The sequence below is a fragment of the Mytilus galloprovincialis genome, chromosome 4 (genome assembly GCF_965363235.1).
Source record: "Mytilus galloprovincialis chromosome 4, xbMytGall1.hap1.1, whole genome shotgun sequence".
Taxonomy (NCBI): domain Eukaryota; kingdom Metazoa; phylum Mollusca; class Bivalvia; order Mytilida; family Mytilidae; genus Mytilus; species Mytilus galloprovincialis.
Window position 1 is genome coordinate 24,607,122 of NC_134841.1, and position 24,463 is coordinate 24,631,584.

At 32.0% G+C, this 24,463-nt stretch overlaps 1 long non-coding RNA gene across 1 annotated transcript in view; it reads right to left on the reverse strand.

Annotated features, from left to right (window-relative positions):
* Positions 1 to 8,598: 8,598 nt before the first annotated feature.
* Positions 8,599 to 24,463, reverse strand: part of LOC143071679 (uncharacterized) — a 29,232-nt gene continuing 13,367 nt past the window's right edge. Inside the window, exon 2 of the long non-coding RNA XR_012976948.1 lies at positions 8,599 to 11,498. This is a non-coding gene — a long non-coding RNA (uncharacterized LOC143071679). The remainder of the gene's footprint in view (positions 11,499 to 24,463) is intronic.

Consider the following 24,463-nt stretch of genomic DNA (forward strand, 5'->3'; position numbering starts at 1 on the left):
GTCATGGATAATTCTTTTTGTACAAAGTCAGATTTTAATCAATTTGTATTTTTAATTCAGAATGCTGAATTACAGTACGAGTTATCTATCTTGGTGCATAATATGATAAGAAGACGTCGTGCACTGAAAAGCAATCTACACTCTTAATTGTATATTTCCGTAAAAGTCAAAGTTAATATATTTAATTAATTTTTTTAATTTTTTTTTAATTCATGATTGTGTATTTCCGTAAAAGTCAAAGTTACATTTAATTTTTTAATTGCTTTTTAATTCATTTCTATCATGTTCTATTTATTTACTATTTTACTGAGAGGTTTTTAATAAAACAACAAGATAACTTCATTTTATTTTCTGCAATCTGTTTATATAACCTCTTTAAAATATATTCTTTTTATCACATACCATTTATTTTTTTACGTCATACCTTAATTTTGTCATTTCTATTTTTAAAAGACATGTTTTTGTTTTTTTTGTTTTTTTTTTTAATTACTTATTTTAATTTTTTTTTATGATGTGAAATATCCGGACAATTTTAAACATTTTTAAAATTTTATTATGTTTTTTCAATTTGTATTTGTTAAATAGATATATATTTGTATATATAGTGTCTCATAAGCCTTTCTATGCTGGGTATTTGTCTTATTTTATTATTGTGCAATGTATATTATATAATCTGTATAAAAAATCTGTAGACAAGTATGTGACACTTTAATAAAATAAATTATTATTATTATTATTCTTATAGTATAAAATTAATTAATGTGTTTATTTTCTCTTTGTCTAATGTATTATTCGATAAGTAACAGGGTACAGATTTCAGATGTGTTATCATGTATGATTTCCAAAGATTCAAAATATATGTAGAGGACATTTTTATCCCATCATATTTGATTTTGTTTATTATTTTCCACAAGGACCATTTTGTCAAAATAAAAAAGAGATTTACATGTAAAGTTTGGTTCGATTGACCACTGCTATCTCCCAAAAGCATAAAATGTTTTAAATTTTCATCATCTAATTGAACATTCCATAATGTAAAAATATCTTTGATTTTACTAATGATTAATTGTGTTGTATTGCAATCGAAAAATAAATGTTGCAGATTTTCAGTATTATTAGCAGTTTGGCAAATATGACATTTTACGTTTGACAATTGCATTTTTTTTAAGTCTACTTTCCGTATATATGATATTGTGTATGCATTTCCATTTAAATTCCTTCATTTTATTGGTGACATTAACTTTTTTCAAATTGCCCCATACTATTTTCCAATTAATTTCGTGGCCATAAAATTCTTGCCATTTTAGTTGACATTTTGGATATATATTCTTATTAATCATGTCTCTAATATATTTGAGTTTTAATTCTTTAGGTTTGATTTTTTTTCCATTTCTGTCTAATATAACCATTTCATTAGAAAGTTTCAATTCTATGTTTGTTTTTTCATTAATTTCATTATCAATTTTTAAAATTTGTAAGAAGTCAATTGGTATTGAACTTTTAACTCTTGAAAATTCCGATATACAGTTTCTTTTATCTACAAGTTTTTCAAATATAGAACAACAACTGTAAAATGTTTTGGTTTCTTCGTTCCATATGTCTTTGATATATTTTATGTTACTTTTTAGAAAGGAAGAAAAAAACAATGGTTTATTTTGAAATGAAATTTTTGAATTACCAAATAGTCTCATATCAAGTACCTCGTTCTTAGTTTTGGGATTATCTCCCATTTTTAGAAAATTAGACCATGTATAAATCATTTTCTGATAAAATACAGGAATATTTTTAAGATTTAGTCCTTTAATATTTGAATATTTACATAAAAAATACTGATCATTATACTTGTTGTCAAATTGTCGAAGCCAATACTTGCCAATCGCATTCCAGCTTTTTAATGGTTCGTGAAGAATACGATAAAGAGACTTTATTTGCTTACTTCTAATGAATAAGTCGATACTAATGATGCCCATTCCGCCCTTTGTTATATCAAGACAACAAACCTGTCTTTCTATTTGGTTAACTTTACCATCCCATATAAAATTCCAAATGATACTGTTTATTTCTTTTGAATATTTTTCAAGAATACCCCGCATTTCAATTTCATAACTACACATGGGCAATATGAAATTTTTTACTATTAAGGTTTTACCACTAAATGAAAGTTTCCTGCTTTTCCAAACGTGGACACAGTTTTTAATCTTTTCTATTATACTTTGCCATATAGCATCATTATCAATTTCATATCCGTGATTTACTCCTAGGGTTTTTACATTACCTGTAATCCATTTAATTTGATTAAATTTTAGTTTTTTCCTTTTAAGAGATCCTATAAGTAAACCTTTGGTTTTATCAAAATTAATTTTAGATCCCGAAGCTTTTTCATATAGCGTTAGGACATCAAAAGATTTTTCTACTGATTTCTCATTTTTGTTAAAAAGCTGAGTGTCATCAGCAAACATGCATACTTTAGTTTCTATACTTTTACCCCCCTCACCAGGTATTTGAATCCCTTCAATCTCCTTGTTACCTCGTATTGCACATGCCATTGGTTCTGCTTGCAAAATATATATAAGGGGTGCTATTGGACAGCCCTGTCTGGCCGACCGTGTTATCGAAAAATATTTTGAAACATGTCCATTTGTTTTTATACAAGTAATAGCATCATAGAGTGACATTTTGATCCATTGTCTAAATTTCCCCCCAAAATTAAACTTTTCTAATACAAAATCTACCCATTCCCATTCAACTCTATCAAAGGCTTTTTGTTGATCAAGAAATATTATTATTCCATCTTCATCTTCGTTGTCAATATAGTCTATTATATCTTGAATTAATCTGTTAGCATCACTGGCCAAGTTCGGATGGATATCTAGAGTAGATTGAATTGACATGGTCATATATAACACCTGTTATGATTGGATAAAGCTTTTCCGCCATTATCACTCGAGGAACCCTGGGTTGTGGCAGGGTTCATAGAGATCGACTCGATATCCCGGATGTTATGACGTCAATCCAATCAAATTTGAATGTAAACATATTCAGAGTAGGGGCCTTGTACTTCCGGTAATCTAGATACCTTACTCTTCAAAATTATTTACTGTTCATATGGAACTCTAGTCAGAACTCTAGTTCCATCCGAACTTGGCCACTAATGTTTCTTCCTTTAACAAATCCTTTTTGATCTGGATGTATTATTTTCGGTAAGACTTTTTTCAGTCTCATTGCAAGAAGTTTTGCTATGATTTTATAATCGGTGTTAAGTAATATAAGAGGTCTCCAATTTTTAATATTTTCTCTTTCACCACCCTTATGTAATAACGTAAGAACCCCTTTATGTTGTGATTTACTTAAGGCATTTTTATCAAATATTTCTTGAAGGAGTGTGAAAAAAATCATTTTTTATTATATCCCAATACAAAATGTAAAATTCAGATATAATGCCATCCTCACCTGGTGATTTGTTAGTCTTGAGATCTTTGAGCACTTTTTCTAATTCTTCCATATTTATATTACTATCAAGCATCTCCTTGTCGTTCGAACTTACCTTATTTTCAATAAATTGGCAAAGCTTTTCACCGCTATGTTTGTCCCACCCTTCAGCAGTAAAAAGTGTGGAATAAAATTGTACTTGTTCTTTTAATATCGAATCAATATCATATTTATACTCACCCGTTTTTGTTTTTATACGATTCCATAACTTGTTTTGACCATTTTTCTTTTCTAAACTAAAAAAAATATTTCGTAGATTTTTCACCTTCTCCTGACCATTTAATTTTTGCCCTAATTTTCGCAGATTCTGTTAAATTTGTATAAATATCCTTAATTTCGCTTTCAATTTCGGTTATTCTAGAATTGGTGATAATTGTTTTTTCCTCTACTAATTTTAATGCTTCAAGTCGTTTTTCAAGTTTTTCAATGTGATTGTTATTATATACTCGATTTAGTGTTTTACTAACATCAATTGTTAGAAATTTTATTTTACTTTTAGTAATATCCCACCATTCTTGTATATCACTATATTTGTCTTTACTATTTTTCCATCCTTCCCAAAAGATTTTAAAAGCATTTGAAAACTGTTCAGACTTAATTGTATTTAAATTCATAATCCACATACCCGGCCCTCTTTCTATATCATCTAGCTTAATTTTTGATGTAACTATTTCGTGATCATTAAATGGGAAATGAGATATACGAGTGTTAAATATTTTACTATTCAAAGATTTGCTGCAGAAAATAAAATCAATACGAGACTTCGAGTTTCCTCTTTGAAACGTATAACGTTTTGTATCTGGAAATCAAGATCTCCATACATCATCTAATTCATATCTCAATAAAAGATTTTTTAATTCAATTGTACCGACGTCATTATTTTGATGTGATGGCATTCTGTCTATTTTTTTTGTCTAAAGTACAATTAAAGTCTCCTAATAATACGGTGTAGTGTTCAACGCTATCATCGTCATACACTTTATTTAAGTTACGCAAATTTTCGGAAAAAGTCTTTCTATCGGTACCGTTGTTTGTTGTATATACATTAATAATATGATATACAGCATTATCTTTTTTTATGTCACACATTTGACATCTTCCGTTTTCATCGTAAAAGTTACATTTTCGGAAAAATTCTTTTGCAAAAGGAATCCCAACCCCCCTCGAATCAGAAGTTCCGCAATTCCAAACTGATTCACCTCCCCCAAAGTTTTTCCAATCATTACCCCAGTTATCAATATCAGATTTGGAACAATGTGTTTCTTGAAGACAAATAATATCAAACTTTTTTAAAACTAACCAATTAAAAATCATATCTCGTTTTTTATTGTTTCGTAAACCATTTACGTTTATAGAAGCAATTGACAAAGACATATTAAGTTCGAATAGTTTTTTTTTTTTTCCTTCGTCATTTAAATGTTTCATTAATAGTTATCCCACGATGACACACCAAGTCTGAGTGGGATAACTATTTTACATCTCAGCTGTTTTAGATTAGACGAAAAACCATTTACAATTCATAAAATCTAGTTTAGAACGCCACACAACCATTATAATATACTTTATACATTACTATATGATTTATACCCTTTTTGACCCCCGAACACGATGAGTAGATATCAAACAATGTCAACTCGCCCCACTGGCCAATCGGCCCAACCTATATCGCCACTTTATGAAAAAAAAAATCGCCCCACTCTTGTTTACCGACTCGCCCCACTTTTGAAAAAGTGTAAAATCAAACTGAACAATCACTGACAACTCACACATTAACGAAAAGGGTTTAAACCCCACTGAATTAAAGTCTGCCAACTCGCCCCACTTATAAAAATATCTTGCTTCCTTTAAGTATGTTTAATTACTGATAGTTCGTATCCAGTCGTCCTGGTGTAGTGGTTGTGTCGTGGCTTGATATGCCAAAGGTCTTGAGTTCGAATCCCAGCATATACACTGGATTTTTTCTATGTGAATTTTGATAGATAGTCTTTTCTGTATAATTGTATATTTAATTATAAGTTTTATAGTGGATTTGACATTCCCGCCAAAATGTTACAGAACAAAGGAAATCATACAAAGGAAGCATGCATAACAAAGAAACTCAAACTGGGGTGAACTGGTAGGGGTGATCCGGCTCAGATCACCATTGTTAGAACAAAGGAGCTGGGATGTAACTTGAATGCTTTGAACCTGATTATGTCTACTCGGTAAAATAAACTTAACGGATCGTTTATGTGTATACCTTTGTGTAAACAAATCAGGTAAAACTTTAATTATGAAGCGTCGTTTAAATACCGTATAAGGTGTTATAAACAGATACTTAATCATGTTTTCCACATATAACATTGGTAAGCGTCGTTTTAAAACCGTAAACGGTCTAATAAACAGATACTTATTCATCTTCTCCATATATAACATTACAGTTTGGTATATCTTAGCAATGTTTGCACTTTTTGCAGTATATACATATAGGCATATAAACGAATTATTTCTAAATAAAATAGACTTTACACGATTGACAGCGCTTGTTACAAAGAAGGTTTATTTGATCAGAGTCACTTTTATTTCTACTTATGTCGTTTGTGCCTAGACAGATAACAACCTTTTCAATATCTTTGTTTTCAGTTTTTTGAAAAGCTAGATCAATGTTTTGTTCAATTTTGTCGAAGGATCCTCCAGATATTGAAGCGTTTACTACCGAATCGTCGATATGTCCGAGACTCATGCAATTAGATGCTCCAAGGAGAACAGACACGTCTCTCGTTCACAATTCGTGTTGTCTGATGAGATGGATTCTTTGTCGTCTTCGTCAGTGTGAATGTTTTTTGTATTGTCTTGTCTTCCCTCTAATATTTCAGGACCTTTCACGCTAGATTCACAATTCCGATCACATCAATTTTGTACTCGATTACTCAAATTTTCACGATCAAGCGTATCCAAGTTCTTGATCCAACCTGTTTGCATTGGGAATTTCTACCGACTGCTACCAGACCGTAAAAGTCTCAAACTCGACCATTAACGACTACTTCACGACTGATCATGAAATCCAACCACTAATTCAACATCTTTTCGATGATCCCGACCAATTTACGATCTTTACATGATCTTTACTGGACTTTTTCGACTAAATCAACAATACGGTATGGGCTTTGCTCATTGTTGAAGGCCGTACGGTGACCTATAGTTGTTAATGTCTGTGTCATTTTGGTCTTTTGTGGATAATTGTCTCATTGGCAATCATACCACATCTTCTTTTTTATAATACTCGATCTCAACACGATTATGGCCAGACCAGATCGACCTGATCGTACACTAGTATTGGTGGCAGACATAATCGGTATTGGTCGGGTGAGAACATATTCAGTATAAAACATACAATGAATAAAATGTCTAATTTTCGAGCCCCGACACAATAGAGGAGAAATTAAGTCACCTTGTCCGTCTCACGGCCCGGCAACAGTCCGTACGCTGTCTAACTCTAGTTTGCCCCAACCAATAGTATATAAAACTTATATGCAATGCTTTGCACCACAAAACACAGAAAATATTTATCTGGGTTGTGTCAATTATTCCGTTTTATCGTTATGACCCTTTAGAAATGAAAAAATAGCCGAATTTTTAGTTTCCATTCTTATGTTTGCCTCAACAAAATGTTATGGAACTTACACAATACTTATAACCCCAAAACTCAGATCATGTTGGAATAGCGGGTCATCATACATTTATGTGATCCGTGGACAAAACTTGAAGTGTGGCGAGGAAAATGAACATGAAGCAACGACGCTGAGAAATATGTGTGAGGCTTCAGTAGGATGAACGTCGTTTCTTGTAAATGAGAGGCCTGAGAGACAATTGTAAGATTTTTTTTTTGTTTCTTGTAGAAAACAATGCTTAATTTGGCAAAAGGGTCCAAGAGAACCGAGTATTGGAATGCAGTAAAATAAATTCTTCACAAAGCACAATATGAATGAAACAAGAGGCTCTGGAGAGCATGTGTCACTCACCTGTGTCTCATATGGTTATGAAAAATGATTTATGTAAAATAAGGTGAAAATCATAACAAAAAGTACAACATACCCATATAACGATTAAGACCAAGTTTGGTTTAATTTGGCCTAATAGTTAAATTAATAGTAGGTCATTCCTGCAGTATAGTCTTACATTAGGAATAGCCAGAATAGTAAAATACAAAATGTTGGAATAGCCAGAAGACACCGGAGAGACCATAAGCTTTTAGTTTCAGTAGCAGTAAGTCATGGGGGAGACAGTCAAATGCTTTTGACAAGTCCATAAGGATAGCTGCAAGGTATTTATTTTGATCTAAGGCTAATTTTCAATCTTCAATCACTCTTAATAAAGTTGACTCACATCCAAAACCAGATCTGAAAGCTGCCAAAAAAGGACTGAAGATTTTATCAAAGTACTGTACTAATTGTACTTCTATGGCATTTTCAAAATTTTTTAAAATAGCCGGTAATACACTTACCGGTCTATAACTTCCCTTTTCTAATACACTATTCTTTTTGTGAATAGGTGCAACTTGAGCTTCTTTAAGACGGTCAGGGAAGGTCGATGATGATAATGATAAATTAACAATATCTGTAAGGGGTTTTACAATAGCAGGTTTAGCAAAATGCAGTAATTTAGGTGAGATACCATCTATACCAGTGGCTTTTTTAACATCAAGATCTGGAATATTATCTTTAATGGCCTAAATACTCGGGTGATCATCATCAACCTTTATTTGACTGCTTCCTATATTCTTTGCAACATTTATAAAATAGTCATTAAATACCTCACACACCTCCTCCTGTTTTGTAATTAAAACATTGTTTTCAGAGAGGACAGTTTCCTTTTGGTGTACATTTCCCTTATTTATAAGAAAAGGTTTCACTGTTGGCCAGAAATCTTTCGATTTCGGGCCTCCAGCACACCTCTCTACAAAATATTGGTTAATGGATTTATTTTTTAGTTTTGTAACATAGTTGCGTTGCCGCCTATATGTCTCCCAGTTCTTACTACCACTGAATTTTTTAAATTTATTATACAACATTTTTTTCTTATAAATATTATTATAGAGTTTAATTACTTTCTCTTTAGACAAAACAAATAGGCATTACTAATTTTTATTACCCTACACCCAAAGACATCGTTACTTGTCATAATTAATCTGACAGTTCAACTTTAACAGCAGATAATAGAACAACCCATTTGTCAAATAAGCCTTGGGTCATGAGTGAGAGGTAAATATTTACAAAACATTAAAATATTTAAATATTAAAAATTTATTGGTTCTTTATATTTTGCCAAAAATGCTCCTGTTTCTTTTATTTAAACTTATCAAAGTAGTTATTGAGTGGAAACCGTTTTTTAAAGTGTCCTATTCGTCCTATTTTTTTTTTTTGTAATTGTTAGCTAATTTTGTTTAGCCTTTTTCTAATTATTATTCATTACTTCAATTAATAAATTAGTATACATTTCTTAACATTATAATAAACACTGTAACATCTAAACCAGCAGCCATCCTTCACCGGGGTAAGTTGAGTTGCAGAGACCACGTGACAAAGAAATGGCGGGAATCGGAATTCTTGATGTGAGAAATTTGAGTTTTGAATTATGAATTAAGAATTTTTGAATTTTGAATGATCCTTCTTGGCTTTCGTACTTATCTAATCTGACGGTGTCTGGATGTTATTTTTCTTTTTCAGTCTTTTGGAGTTCTAACTTTGATCTCAGGTGACGGACTCTGTTTTTCGTTTTTCTTCTTCAATCAATTGCAGTTCTAATTATGATCTCAAGTGACAAAGTATGATCCTCATTTCTCTCTTCAGTCTTTTTAGAGTTCTAACTCAAATCTCAAGCAACGTAGTCTGGTTGTTATTTTTTCTCTCTGAATCTTTTGGAGTTCTAACTTAAATCTTAAGTCATGCTATTGTTTTGTGCTTGATGATGTTTGACATTTTGTTTCAGATGCTCCGTCATATTTGTTTATAGACGTTAGGATTGTACATCTAGTGTTGTTTGTTTACAATAACAATATGGTTTTAGTTCCCAATCATTAATACAAGAAGATTGGTTCCCGTATCTATTTGCTCGAATTATTTTATCCAAGATAATCAAGTTGTTCGTTTGAGTGATCTCTGTAGTTACTTCAAATATTCCCTCGCTTGGCATCACTTCAAATATAATAAAATAGCGTTGCTTCTTGTCTAACGTGGGTTTGTACAAATATTGCCAAAGAGCAGTCTTCTTTCCATGTTCTAAGTGTTTCAGATTAGAATGAATTAGTTTGGCATCATGAATCTTTTTCAAGATAAGTAGAGCACACTTTGACTGATGAGATTTAAAATAAGTGTTAATGGTTTCTACGACGAAGGTAGTAATATTTTTAATAACGGTATTATTTGTAGGAATAGTTTCCGATGTATAGCAAGCACAGCTTGATTCGGGAATAAGTGCATCGGTACAAGTCCTGTCTTTCGGAATTTTATTAAATAAACTAATTCCAGAATGTTTAATTTCTTCTTTATCCTTTTGTTGAGGGTTGTAACTATTGGTCGCTATATCAATTAAGGTTTTATGAAGATCCAATGGTGACGTCAGACGATTGATATTAGTTTGCAAGTTGTATTCTATATGAGGATATTTTTTCTTCAAAATTGTAGGCAGAACTATAGAAAAGAAAGGAAGTTTTGCTTCTATACGACCAATCGGTGTATTCCTTATCTTATCACTCATTGTTCCATGGTCACTCATAAAAAACAAAATAGACCTTTCCAAATGGCCACCTTCTTTCAAAAAGACTAGAAAATTATAAAAATCAGCATCTCCTAACTTCAGAAAGTTCGTAAAATCGTGTCCTATCTCGTTCAACCAGGACATCGCAAACTTCCTGTTGTTCTTGTACTTATTTAAAAAACGTTTAAAATAATCTATTTGAATGGCATGCTTCGGACTATCGCCATAACAAAGAGAAGATGTACCTCCTAGAGTAATATCATTATTTTCTAAAGTCATAAATATCTTGGTGAGTTTTGCCTGGTATTTTCGCTCGGAATTTATTGCAAGATAAAATGGCCGAAGGTAATGTTCCCCTGGAGATCCATTAAATCCACGACCTACATAATTAAACGTTGAAAGTCTAGGATAATCCTCAGAATACATCGTTGCTGCGCCTCTTTCTGAAAATTTCTTCCAAACAAATGGTTGATTGTCAAAAAAGTTTTTCTTGTTGAATGGCACACTATAATTTCCTGTTAAAAATGCCATAAAGTTAGGATATGAATTACCGCCTACTTTTGTATAACCATTAAAAACATAAGCGCTAAGTGTTTTTTCAAGATATGTAAGTGTTTTTGGAAGTTCACGAATAGCAGCAAGTCTTGACATACTGTCTACTCCAAATAACAGTACACTAAAGCTATCATTATCCGACTTAAAATATTTTTGTTTTTTCTTTATATGGTAATGTAATCGTTCATAGATATTTTTTCCTTCAAAGACACAAACTACTTTTGCAAAATCAGATTCCATAATAGCACTCCGTGACTCATTGAACCATACTGAAGTACCAAACAAAATTTTGTCATCGCTTTGTTCTTTTCGAATCACACTTTGATAATAGCATTCAATATGTTTTCCTTTTGTTCGATTTTTGTTTATATGTATCATCTCATCGTCATCAATATAAACTAATTCAGTGTTTTCGGAACAAACAATAGGATTTGGTTTCCAAAAGAACGGCAATATCGATTCATCGAAAGGATTTACTTTTGGAATTTCACATTTCTCGTTTCCATTTATATTAATGAAATTAAACTGAACATCGTCTTCTACATGTAACTTGAATCCGTATAAAATAACTAAGCAACAAAGCAAAAGAACCACTTGCTTTCGTCGCGTGCAGTAATTTATCGGAAAAGCCCTCATGGTGTATACCGTAACGTATAAACCAATTAATGTCCTGGCTAATGATGCGTTTCTCTTATTCAACACAAGAACATGTTATTCCTCTGAAAAAGAAATGAAAATGTAAAGATATACCTTTTTGGATTGAGTTTTGCTGGATTTTCTTCACGTGTTAAACTTGAAAAGGTTTTATTGAAAGTATAATTAATAAAGAATGCAATGTGATGATTTCAGTAAAAATGTAAATAAGTTTTGCACGATTGTCTTTTTTACCATTCCAACTAAATTAAGAAGTAGATATGTTTTATTTCTGCATTAAATGACTGATACAATAATGTTTTACATTACATCAAAGGCAAACATAAGAACAAAATATTTGAGGCATAAAGGGTCGCAAATCGATGACAGAAAAATCTGAACACTAAATGGGTAAAAAAATGGCAATAAAACACAGAAAAATCCTCCAAATACGAAAACGAAACATCCCAAATATCAACTAGAAGATGATAAATTCCTACTCCATTAATTGCTCATACTCGTGCTACTCAAAATAATTAAGATAAAAATCAGTGCTAATAAGCATTGGCGGTACGTAATACAATGTATGACAAAAATGAAGACGGGATTGTGATATAAACTCGTTAACTGTCATCTGTGAAACGTACATGAATATTCATAACGGCCAAACAGTCAATTAAGCAGCCGAACTTGACTATTTAATAAAGGCAACAGTAGTATACCGCTGTTCGAAATTCATAAATCGATGGAGAAAAAACAAATCCGGGTTACAAACTAAAACTGAGGGAAACACATCAAATATAAGAGTAGAACAACGAAACAACCGAAACATTAAGTGCAACAAAAAAAAAAAAAAAAAAAAAAACCGACAACGCAACACACAAAAACGAAATACATGATAACAATAGCCATTTTTCTGATTCAGTACAGGACATTTGAAGGAAAAATGGTGGGATGAATCTGGTTTTGTGCCTAACACACCAATAAACAATACAATAGAAAATTACGACATGCTTATAGTTATTAAAGTTACTAGCAGTAGGCTTATAATTTAATACGTCAGACGCGTGTTTCGTCTACATAAGACTCATCAGTGACGCTCAGAACAAAATAGTTGTAAAGCCAAACAAGTATAAAGTTGAACAGCATTGCGGATCTAAAATTCCAAAAAGTTGTGCCAAATACGGCTAAGGTTATCTATTCCTGGGATGAGAAGATCCTTAGTTTTTCGAAAAATTTAATGTTTTGTTACAGGAAATTTATAAAATGACCATATAATTGATATTCATGTCAACACCGAAGTGCTGTATACTGGGCTGGTGATACCCTTTGGGAAGAAACGTCCACAAGCAGTGGCATCGACCCAGTGGTGTAAATAGTTATCAAAGGTACAAGGATTATAATTTAATCTTTAATATATTTTTTTGTTCTGTTAAATTGTTCCTTTTAAAATTGTTACACGGTGATGACTGCTGTACCCATATTTTGACTATTTTATTTATTATGTCTCTTTAAATCACGCATCATTTTAAATATAACAGAATTTAAAGAGACTGTCATCAACGTAAGAGGTTTAGAGCTATAAAACCAGGTTTAATCCACCATTTTCTACATTTGAAAACGCCTGTACCAAGACAGGAATATGACAGTTCTTGTCCATTCGTTTTCTATGTGTTTTGTCATTTGATTTTGCCATGTGATTATGGACTTTCCAATTAGATTTTCCTCCGAGTTCAGTATTTTTGTAATTTTTTTTCTTTTTAATACGCAAGACGCGCGTTTCGTCTACATACGACTCATCAGTGTTGTGCCAAATACGGCTAAGGTTACCTACCTGTGATAAGACAAGAATTAGTATTTTAAATAATTCAAACTTTTGCAAACAGTAAATTAAAAAAAATGACCATATAATTAATTAACATGTAAAGAACGAAGTGCTGACTAACTACAGAATAAAAACGAATACTTGCAACAATTGAGGTCAGCACATGAAAACAGCACAGCCGAATCACTTTATGTATGTCAGCTGAATAGATAGACGCACAAAAGTGACGTCACAGGTAAATTACTAAAACTTTTCACAAAATAGGATATAGTTCAAGATTAGGTTTGTAATATTGATTTCTAGATATATATAACATGTACATAATATATAATTGTGTTAGTTATTAGAAAACTAATTGTATTATCTAGCTATGTCGCGGTATTTCTTCTAAATCAAATTGTGAACCAAATACATCGTGTAAGTTTAGTTGCCCCAAAATAAAATCTCATAAATGAACTGGGTGATTAATTATCTTCAACCTCACACAAGAATGGAACAAAAAAATCATTAATTACAACTACAAACGATAAGACATTTGACAATATCCGATCAGTATAACATAAAAAACATGAAAACTAACTACATGTACATGAATATTGGATAACAAATACCGTGACACGTCTTATAGCTATGCGAATTCTTAAGACATTCGACGACGTAATGGCAAACCATAGTCTAAGACGTGACAAAAATGTTCTTTAAAACATTTAAACAAAGATTATTTTTTAATTTTTTACTGATAATTATTTGAGCAAACACATATATTTTAATCGTTTTTATATGCATTTACTATGTGTAATTAAATGTGGCATATTTATTACATTCAAGTCTTACTATAATGAATCAAATTAATATCTTAGTTGATGCAATGCAATTTCTTTACAGCAAATACTCTTAATACGGCTTTAATTTATTTTTTGTATAATTCATCTTTATCTTGCGTTTTAAAGTCCTCGAAATGTATAATTTATACGTAGTAAATACTTAAAATTTTTAACAAATACTCTATATCTTTCTTAAAAGAGAAATTTTCTTTTAAATATGTTTACCAGGTTAGGTTATAAAATATAATAACCTCAAAGTTGGTTTTTGATAAATTGACCTCTTAATCTTAATGGTTATCAAAGGTACCAGGATTATAATTTAATACGCCAGACGCGCGTTTCGTCTACATAAGACTCATCAGTGACGCTCATATCAAAATAGTTGTAAAGCCAAAAAAGAACAAAGTTTAACAGCATTGAGGACCCAAAATTCCAAAAAGTTGAACCAAATACGGCTAAGGTAATTCATTCCTGGGATAAGACCCAATACGTTAAATTTTTGATGAGATCAAACTGCAATTAATTTTGGAACCCTGATTGAAACAAGGCCAAAATAAAAATTGTTTATACATGTTTAGATGCAACATATCGAAGAACCCAACGTATTCAATTTTAGTTGATCTCAATCTATTTTTTTTTATTTTGAACCACTAAGACCTTATGATGGACCAATTTGGAAACGGGGCTTAAAAATAAAACAATATATATATATTATACTCTGTTAGATAAGGCATATCAAAGAACCCCGATAATTACATTTTTGATGATACCAAAGAAAAATCATTGCTGACTCAAATGGGGCGAGAAACACAAAATCTAAATATACTGTTAGATTCAGCATATTAAAGAACCCACATAATTCAAAACTACAAATTCTAAATTGTTATAATTGTGTTATGGTAAATTTTGCATTCTTGTCTTGATTTTTGGTAATATGCTATGTCTGTTTGATCTTTTAAGCATCTTTGTTGCATATTTGTTTGTGTTTATAGTGATTGAGATTATAACACAATATTGACTGCTGTACCCTTATTTTTGACATTTTTACCTTTTATGTCTGTTTGTTTTGTTCACACATCGTTGTCAATAAAATGGAATTAGATGCGACTGTCATACAAGTGAGAGGTTTAGCTAGCTATAAAATCTGGTTTTATCCATCATTTTGTTCATAAGAAATTGCCTGTATTAAGTCGAGATTATGACAGTTGTTTTCCATTCGTTCAATGTGTTTGAGCTTTTGATTTTGCCATTTGATTAGGGACTTTCCTTTTTAATTTTACCCGGAGTTCGGTATTTTTGTCATTTTACTTTTTTTTACAAATATTGTTGATGGGGTGATTAAAAGTAAGTTGATAACCAATATCAGTCCCTATAGATACTAACAGATTTTTAACTGACTGTATATTCAAATCTGGCTCCTTTGCAAATGTTTTATTTCTAACTGCAATGGCTTGGAATTTATCAGGATTTGCGTTCATGCAATTAATTTAATACCAATTAAGAATTGAATGCTCTTTTTTGTAAATTTTTTGGGGTGTAAAAGCGTTGACCGAAGTATATTTTGTATGAAGCGCGGAAATGTGTAATGCAATTGATGAAGGAATATCACGAGATTGCTAGTTAGCCAATCAGATTAACGTATTATAATGAAACATACATCTAATGTTATTTTTCAATTATAACATTACTTTATTTTCCATGTACATGTTGTATACATAGTAAATTTTCAAAACTACCATCGGTATACGAGAGAGTAATATCGTTATATATAAATCATATAGTGTTCCATGTTCAATAAAATTAAATATGTCATTTACAGAAAATATTAAATGATAAAGGTCATAAGAATGAACCTTGGGGTCAAGCTTTCTAGAAATCAGGTCAGTTTTGTTGCCTACGATCTGTAAGCTAATTTTTAAAATACGTTGCTGTATGTCATGTCCTCTGATGTCGTTAATGAAAGCATTGTTATTCTGGGATTTAAATGTTGTTATGTACTATTATAATATTTTTTTATGCATTTCAATCCTAGCAAAATCCCGACATAGTGAAACCAAAAATTTTGCAGTCCTCCGCAAAGCATGCAGTATTGATGAATTATATCATAGACCGATATATAAGGGCGGAATACTAGGCCAGTCCCGGTCAGCTGGTCCCGGTTATTTTTGACAGTGGTGGATCTAGGGGGAGGGTCCGCGGATTGGAGCTCCCCTTTTTTAGACGATCAATGCTTTTGAATGGGGAAATAAAGTTGGAACACCCCGCTTTTTGTCCTGGGTTGGGAACCCCCTTTTAAAATGGCTGGATCCGCCCCAATTGATCAATTTTCGTTTTCATGAAAAGGCGGAAAACAGAAAATTATTGAAGTGTCTATTATAATAACACTTGCTCTGATTCAATTATTTTAGTTTTAACGCTGATGTTTCTTTTTTTTAATGAACTCGGTTGACATATTGATAGATACAACAGAAAATTGCAAATCAACAAAATAACAATTCAGCAAAATAAGTAATAGAAAAATATCATAAAAATAGAAAACATTGGCCCCGAGCTCTTAGATTATAGGACTTAGTCTAGTGTTCCGGAAATCATGGAATTGTGATACGAGAAAAATTATCAAATGATTTTCGTGCTCATTATTTGATAAGGTAAACAAATCTTCAAAATGAAAATGTTAGGTGTGCCTGTCAAGTATTAAGTCTGTTAGAAAATTGGCATGTTCAAATTTGTTTTGGTGAAAATAAAAAGTATTTAACTATAATTATCAAAATTTTGCAGTGGTAAAATAAATCGCATACTCGAGAATAAACTCCTAAAAATACTTGGAAATAAAGATATTTCAAGTATTAAAGAGATTTATGACAGAAACAAACTGTTGTAAAACGCCAAACGGATAGCTTGAAATGAACCCGCCCCGATGCCTTTAAAGCATACTATACGGTTTTACCTGTTTTTGAAAGCTGTACGATGGCATGCAGTTGTTTACATCACTATCATTTGTTTACAGTTAATCATTAAGTCATTGGCAAAACATTTTCAAAAATAAATCTCCACGACATCATTTAATTCAAGTGAATTCAAAATATGGTACGAACGGACCCAAGGGGCGACCGTGTAAGATGAGAATGCGTTTCGGGAGCGAAGCGGCACCAAATACCGTCGAAGTCATACGTATGACTTTGTCAGTATTTATATATTCTTTTTTTTTTAATGTTATGTACGGAAGCGTATTAGCGCCACACATTTTTTTTTTTATTTTTCTTCCTATGTTTGCGTTATAACGCAAACCTTTGCGATATAACGCAAACCTTTTGCGTTATAACGCAAACCTTTGCGTTATAACGCAAACCTTTGCGATAAAACGCAAACCTTTGCGTTATAACGCAAACCTTTGCGTTATAACGCAAACCTTTGCGTTACAACGCAAACATTTGCGATATAACGCAAACCTTTGCGTTATAACGCAAACCTTTGCGATATAACGCAAACCTTTGCGTTAAAACGCAAACCTTTGCGTTTAACGCAAACATTTGTTTTATCTTATTTCTTATTTAAGATTCAAAGGAAACAGTAGTTATTAATGGAGGAGGCTGGATATAATAAAATTTATCACCTTTGTAGTAATTGCAAAGTAAACTGCTTGAATAATTAGATCATATCAATGACTAATAATGAGCAGAATAATATAAGAAGATGTGGTATGAGTGCCAATAAGAAAACTCTCCATCTAAGTCACTATTCGTAAAAGTAAACCATCATAGGCCGAATTACGGTCTTATGTAGACGAAACGCGCGACTGGCTTATAAAATTATAATCCTGGTACTTTTGATAACTATTCAACACGGAGCATTGGCTCACACTAAACAACAAACTATAAAGGTCCCCAAAAACGATATCCAAGTTACTACTAGTATATATATTACAAAGAAAATTGAGTAAATTGAGGTTATACCTAAGAAAAAAATCAACCCTGCTAATATAGCTATAACCGAATATAAATATACTTCCAAAGTAAGCTCTCGTTTGAGAACTTTGTAAAGTAGGTTACATTCAAACAAGCTACCCTTTGGCAATAAATGTATAGAATGAAGATGTTTTATTAATAAAATTATGTTCTCTCTATTCAAATTGCTACCCAAGCATCTTAAAAATACTTCATTATATTGAAATGAAAATTCAATGACTTTCTATCAAAGAATCTTGATCATATTCTGAGATTTAAAAAAAAATGTTTCCTTATTAATAATTCATTTTAAAGCAGAAAGATCATTTTGTCTATTTGACTTGGAAGTTTCACAATTGTATGACATTATTTTTGATCTTTCAATTTTAATATGACTATATACTATATCTATTTTCTTGTTAAATTATATACTTTTCTGATGCACAAATCAGTCTTAATTTATGTATAATTGCACTTCAATTATTCCATTATTCCTATGCATATTTATTATAATGATTTGGCCTTGTATGTATGTTTCTTTTTTTTTTTATCTACTAGTAAATCACATCCGAAATGAATGACAGACGGACATATATACAAAACTTAATGAATAATTGAAATAAAGATGTTTGCGTTATAACGCAAACATAAGAAGAAAAATAAAAAAAAAATGTGTGGCGCTAATACGCTTCCGTAGTTATGCTTAAATCATGTATCATATTTCTCTCCTTTTAGACTTTTATGCGAAAAATGAAGAAAGCACTCTGAATTTCTGACCGTTCGTATTTCCTGTTTTGAAGAACGTTTTGCATCGCTTGTTTACATCGTCAAAGGTGCTTTCATACACGCCCGCGTTCCAAGGTCGTCAAAGCTATTTTTTTAGAAGACCCCTTAAAGCGACCGTTTCCAAGGCACTCGTCGTAAGAAACATGCATTACAATATGCGCACTGTTAAAGGGGCCGAGCCACCAACTTCCGAAGCAAGGTTGTCAGCTCTCCGAACTTTGCCGAAGTCCTGCGTTTGATTGCCGAGTTTATGAGCTTCGGTCCTTGATTGGAAGTTGCCGAGCCACCTTAAGCTTATAACTCAAATGCAAAAACAATAATTGAAAACTTACAAGTTGCATACGAAATTAAATGTGCTTGAATTATATTTTCTATTAATCATACTTATTACATGTAACAACATTAATGGCACTAATGTGTATACACCAGATGCGTATTTTGACAATTAATGGCTCATCAGTGATGCTTGAGGCGGAAAAATTTAAATATTCGAAATCTAATTATAAAAAAGAAGATGTGGTATGATTGCCAATGAGAGAAGTCTACACTAGAGACCAAAATGACACAGAAATTAACAACTATATTAGGTCACCGTATTTAAACTATTCAAGTAAGGTGTAAGTGGTGTATCATGTATGAGGGTTGACAGGTACAAAGGAACATAGGAATGAGGGACCGGGAAGTGGGAGTAGGGGGATTGAGAGTAAGGAAGTTATGGTGCTTAAGCGAGAGTCAGGAGCCACTGCCTACCCCCTCATTTTTACATAGATATATTCTTACCTTTCAGTACATTTGTTTTGCAATACAAATTCTAAATACTTGATTTCAATATAAATTCAAATTACCTATGACGTCATGATTCTGAAGAAGAAGAAGAATGAAAGAGATGAACCAGAATGACGACTGTTGACACAAAATCATCTTATGTTAGAAATTTCACTTTCCCTAGAAAAACATCTATATTTCCTAATCATCTTATGAAAATTAACCGTTTTCTCATGTTTTCTATATAAAATTTAACTTTATGTCATAGTGTCGGCCATTGTTTTAATCTACCTAGCAATAGTATTGTCACGGATGCATAAACAATAATTTTACCAAGACAAAGTCTAAAACTTTTAAAGACTAAGCCGATTTAATTTGGTGCAGAAAGTACAATTTAAAGTGTTTGCCAGTGGATGTATCTACAGTTTCTTTGTATCTCAAAGATTAAATAAAATCAGCTTGTTCAGTGTCCGTACTTTACTCTAACTTTTACGCAATTAAGTTGTATCATACACTGTTTTTATCCAAAGCCGTGTAGCAGTTCACTGTCAAAAAAATTGTCTTACACGGGAGAAAAAAACTATGGCAAAACTTATACAAAAGAAAGAACCAATCACAGTGGATATGATTGTAAAACTATTTGACCTGTATCCTGATAAATCTAACGTGTCCAACTGTATGTTACTGTGTATGTTATTATTGGCTTATGCTGGATTTATTTTAGATACAAACTCTCGCATATAGAAATGAGAGATACCAGTTTAAAAAAAAAAAACTTTGAAAGTGTTGTTCATAGTAGAAAGTCAGATATTAATAGACAAGGTAGTAGAGTTGTGATTGCAATCACGAACATGTCGGCTTGTCCTGTTTATTTTTTAAAACATTATTGTGACGTGGCACGGCTTAAGATTCATCAGAGTACATTTTTCGTTTTTTACATGTCCGAAAGAGATACTTTAGTATTGAATACATCGAATAAGCCTTTATTTTATACTAGATCCAGAGAAATTCTAAAAACCTTGGCATTTAAAATGCATTCTTTCGCCTTTTTTCTCGACTGGATGCTGCAAACCTACATCCTATAGAATTTTTGTGTTTTGTGTCAACGAACTTTGTATAGAAAGTAAATGATTTATGTTCGGTTGAACCCGTGAAAAAGAACATAAACAAATTTCTTTTCGTAACAAGGCATGATAAGTAACATTACGCGTAGTAATTTGCACTTGTGGATTAATCCGTGCATACTAAGCGGGAATATAAATCATTTCACGGTTCGCATTCACAGTCAGGATTCTACTTCGTCAAAATTGTATCCCCATTACGCCAGTTAATTTTCACAATCGTAGAAATGGACGCCATTGTAGGGATGACGCGCTGCCAATTTTGCTATTGCAAACCGATAAATTAATCCGCATAGCACCATTGCGATCCTGATATGTCAGTTGTATTTTAAATAGAGATGTCAAAAGATCTGAACTTTAATACTCGGATACTCGGTCATGATACTCGAGTACTCGCGAGTACTCGGATGAATCTTAAAAGTCTATCGAAAAGTTTAGATTTTAGGTTGGATGCAGTGTGTTTGTTCTAACCTTTCAGAAACATATTAACGAAAGACAAACGTACTACAAAAATAGCTTGATCCTCTGATTTTTTTGTGTCAATTAAACATGAATTACCGACCGCCGTTTCTACAATCAAAATAGAAATTATTATTTGTATACGTATATTTGTATACGTGTTCATGAACCATTTTCCAATAAAATCCTAAATATTTGCATATTTAGTCCGACAAAATAGATAATATATGTATCGTCTGTTCATGAGGAGTTGGTATTTTTCATTATACGACTTGATTAATTTACTTATGTTTTTTTTTCGTGTTGTTCAGTGTTACTTTTTCTGTGTTTTGTTTTTTTGCACTATCGTTTGTCTGATTTTTTTTAGTTTAAATGTACATCTTCTCATTCCAATCACGTTAACATAGAAGTTTTGATTAACAAACAAAGGTAAGTTTTTACGGCTTGTGATCAGTTAGTTATTAATCCATGAAAGTGTTGATCCGTGTGCAAACACTGTTAAAAATGTCTCTAATCAGTTGCGTAGGGTTCACCGCAGGTAACTTTGATTTTGTTCTTGTTTAGAAATATGATCTGGTTAACAATTTCATTAATAGTTATCCCATAAGGACGCGGTGTGTCAGTGTAAGATCATCCCGAAGGCCGGAGGCCAGAGGGTGATCTTACACTGACACACCAAGTCCGAATGGGATAACTATTTTACATCCCAGCTGTTTTAGATTAGACCGAAAACCATTTACAATTCATAAAATCTAGTTTAGAACGCCACACAACCATTATAATATACTTTATATATTACTATATGATGTATACCCTTCATGAACCCCTAACACGATGAGTAGATATCAAACAATGTCAACTCGCCCCACTGGCCAATCGGCCCTCACTATATCGCCACTTAATGAAAAAAATCGCCCCACTCTTGTAACCGACTCGCCCAACTTTAAAAAAGTGTAAAATCAAATTGAACAATCAGTCTGACAACTCATTTATTTAACGAAAAGGGTTTAAACCCCACTGAGTAAAGGTCTGCCAACTCGCCCAAGTTATAAAAATATCTTGCTTCCTTTAAGTATGTTAAATTTCTGATAGTTTGTATCCAGTCGTCCTGGTGAAGTGGTTTGTGCCGTGGCTTGATATGCTAAAGGTCTTGAGTTCGAATCCCAGCAAATGCACTGGATTTTTTCTACGTGAATTTTGATAGATAGTCTTCTCCGTATAATTAATTATAAGTTTTATACTGGATTTGACATTCCCGCCAAAATGTTACAGAACAAAGGAAAGCATGCATAACAAAGAAACTTAAACTGGGGTGATCTGGTTGGGATGATCCGGCTCAGATCACCCCTGTTAGAACAAAGGAGCTGGGATGTAAGGCGAAAGACTGTTAGACTTTTTATTTTTTGTTACAAGTTGAGCACATGAAAACATTCCTTCAGGAGGAAAGAACGTTGCTGGTACTACTATAACAAATAATATACTCAGGATAAACATATATATGTTGTTAATTGATTTTATTTAGTATTACAAAGGGGATATTTCAACGGAAGTAAAGTGTGCGGAAATGTGGAGAGAAATATATCAAGATGTATAACAGGCAATCGAGTATCCGAGTACTAAAACTGTACTCGAGTACTCGGCCTTTCGAGCGAGTACCCGAGTACTCGTTGCCATCCCTAATTTTAAAAGATAAATATATCTACTAGCTAATGAGCATCAGTTAATGATTTTGTCTGCATTGATTCAACTTAAAACTATTGTCTAATCGGTTGTCAGGTGGAATTTTTGATAATTCATAAACATTTAAAAAAATTCTAATTAAATATTTTATGGAAGGGCAGACTAAATTTTTCTTAGTTGTTGAAGACTATAAATCTTAGTTATCACACAGATTATTTTTTTTCGAAGATATGCATTTTCATCATCCAACTTGAAAGACTGTCGTCAAGTAATTTTAGTAAAAATATAGCTATTCGAACACACCTACTCTGTTTTTATGATTCATTAGATAGGTATTTCACTTGACCCATATATTTCATCTTTTTGTACTGTGATTTTTTTATGTTATAAAGTCAACATGTAGCTTAAATATATAAAAAATGATAGAATTGGAAGCGAGATGATGTATCAAATATTCTTGCTTTGTACGTTTTTCAAGACAAAAATATTCAAACTCAAACACGCCCTAACTTAAAAAGATGCACTTGATTTTCTCTTTTCGATACAATTGTTACCCATTTTTTAGACTTCTTTCTTGAGTCACATAATGGAAGGACAGACACGAAAATTACTGAACTAATAGATTAATATGTTATGCGTCCGTGGTAAATTTTTCAAAAAAATCGGAGGTTATGCATTTTCTACATCCAACTTGATAGATACCCATGTCGTCGACTTAAAATCTAATTGTTCTGCTTAACTATGTAATAGATAAATTGAAACCTTATGCAAATGGTGTTTTTAAAATAGAACACTTCGTAATTGAGAAGAAAATTGTCATTTTATTTCTATCTATTAACTTTTAATGTTTATGTTACTATAGTAAACATTACAGTAAGCATTTATCGCCTTCTCTAACAAAGAGCATCGATTCTTTTGTTCTATTTCAACTGGGTTTCCGACTGTAGAGGGACAGTCAAACACATAAATCGAAAAAAAAACTGACAACGACATGGCTTAAAATGAAAAGACAAACAAACAAAAGTACTCATGACACAACATAGAAAACTAAACAATAAGCAACACGAACCCCACCAAAAACTGGGGTGATCTCAAGTGCTCCGGAAGGGTAAGCATTTAAAGCCATATACACATGCTGGTTGAACTTATTTCTGCTACTTGCATTCCTTTTTTTTAATGTTATTTTTACCTTTTAGATTTATTGCAAAATCCCTCAATTCAACACAATATTTATGCACAAATTTCAAAATAGATTTCAAACTAAGAGCCTGCCTTTTTTGAAGAACAAAAGTAGCTAACTTCGAGAAAATATCGATGTAGTATGAGAAAATAGATCAATATAATAAATTCAATCAGGAGTTGTCTCCCATAGGCCTAGGTCTATAAATTAATTATGAAATTTAATTTCGCCAGATTTCAGTTGCTTCCAAAGACTTAATGTTTTGTCAATGTCATTGTTTATAATTATTTTACTTTGTTTATATATATTTGTATACTTGTTTTGTTTAAATGTTCTTTAGTTCAAATCATTTTACTCACTCTAAACATAACTGTTTTTATTTTGGAATTCATTTGCTTGTATAGCTTAAATTTTGGCAGTCAGGATTATACTTTGTCAAAATTATCTCCCCATTACGCCAGTTAGTT